This window comes from Etheostoma cragini, chromosome 19 (assembly GCF_013103735.1).
Source record: "Etheostoma cragini isolate CJK2018 chromosome 19, CSU_Ecrag_1.0, whole genome shotgun sequence".
NCBI classification, from domain to species: Eukaryota; Metazoa; Chordata; class Actinopteri; order Perciformes; family Percidae; genus Etheostoma; species Etheostoma cragini.
Genome location: NC_048425.1, coordinates 1,655,284 through 1,656,757, shown reverse-complemented (window position 1 = coordinate 1,656,757; position 1,474 = coordinate 1,655,284). Strand labels below are relative to the sequence as shown.

Genomic DNA, 1,474 nt, shown 5'->3' with positions numbered 1-1,474 from the left:
ACAAACACATTCCTTTTTTCATTAGACCGCAGTTGTTCCAAGTGCCCGCAATTTCATCGCATAAATATCCCAGATATTGTATTCAATTTTTAAAGGAAATGTGCCCCATAATCAAGGATTTTTGCAACAAATCTTGCGCATGCGCAGAACGGATCGTGTAGGCAGGACGGATCGTGTACCGACAACTTCCGCTCCAAGTTTGAGCCAAACAGCTGACATGTTAGGCATGCACACATGTAGCCTACGCCCCGCTACACTTTGTGAAACGAGAGAGAGACAGAGACTCCCAGACAGAGACTCCACATGATTGGACTTTCTTCCTGTTTTTATCTACTTTGGGGGATTGTAGTTAAAGTTGTTCTTGAGGACGTGTCTTCTGCCAGTGTCCCTCTCCCGGTCTGGACCAGGCTCCTTATCTGGTAGTTGTAGTGACCGGGCTGTTTTTAGGAGTTCTTACCAGTCCAGCTGAGGCTCTGTGTGAAGGATCAACTCAAGGTAAGGACTCAAACAGCTGATGCTGTCCTCGGCTCTGCTTTCTAAAGTCTTTCAGATGTTCCAACATAAGTTTATTAATAATACTCAATGACCTATTTGATTCTGATATTAAAGACAGATTTGTTCTGCTATTGCAAAATGATTATATTATAAATACCAATACTAGTTATTAATGTTAGTAGTTATATGAAGTGTATTGTCCAGGTGATTAAATGGTAATGCTGTCAACATGTTTCAGTTTGAACACGTTAGTGATGTGAGTTGATCCAGATAATAACTTATGTATTTATGAAAATTATTCATATGTTGCAGGAGGAAATCTAACTATGTTTGTTATTAAAAAACAGTCAGACTATATTTCTTTGTTTACCTTCCTTCTTATGGGTATACTGCGTATACCTGAGTATCACGTAGACTACACCCCCATCCCAGACCAACCTCTAACTTTCTGCAGCTTTCTCTGATAACCAGAAAGACGCTCACCAAGGTCACTGTCCTCCCTTCTGACAACACTCCTTCCTTGTTCTTCCTCAGTTGAAAAGCTCTACTACCTAATTGGCGCCATCTTGTGACAGAACTACATCACTGTAGCTGTTGGGAATGTGTTGCTGACTGACATGCAGACAGAAAGTTGTTCAGCGGGAAGTTTCCAGAAAACTTCATCCTAACTTGCTCGTCCTCATTCCTGCACGTTGGGAGGAGTTTTGTGGTTACACAGCTGGCAAACATCTGCAAACACACATGAACAGGTAGGATGTTATTATTGAACTTTCTCACATTTTGTGATGTTGCAGCGTTATGATGAAACCTTTAAATCAAGTTTTCTCTCATCAATGAAACAACAAAACAGTCGGTGTAGTAACAGCTGAGTATCACCAGACTGTACATGTCCTCTCTCTGACCTGTAATAAGTACCACAGAGGAAGAAGTATCACCAGACTGTATATGTCCTCTCTCTGTCCTGTAATAAGTACCACAG

General features: G+C 41.2%; 1 protein-coding gene across 6 annotated transcripts in view; it reads left to right on the top strand.

Annotated features, from left to right (window-relative positions):
• Positions 1 to 1,474, top strand: part of LOC117962052 — a 68,168-nt gene that overhangs the window by 45,803 nt on the left and 20,891 nt on the right. Inside the window, exon 1 of one of the 6 annotated variants that reach the window (XR_004660551.1) lies at positions 310 to 495. The exons of 4 other annotated variants lie outside the window; for them this stretch is intronic. The gene's annotated coding sequence lies outside the window, so the exon portion shown is untranslated. Of the gene's footprint in view, positions 1 to 309; positions 496 to 1,084; positions 1,245 to 1,474 lie in introns of those variants that run through there. One more of the 6 variants, XR_004660552.1, reaches the window with a different exon arrangement.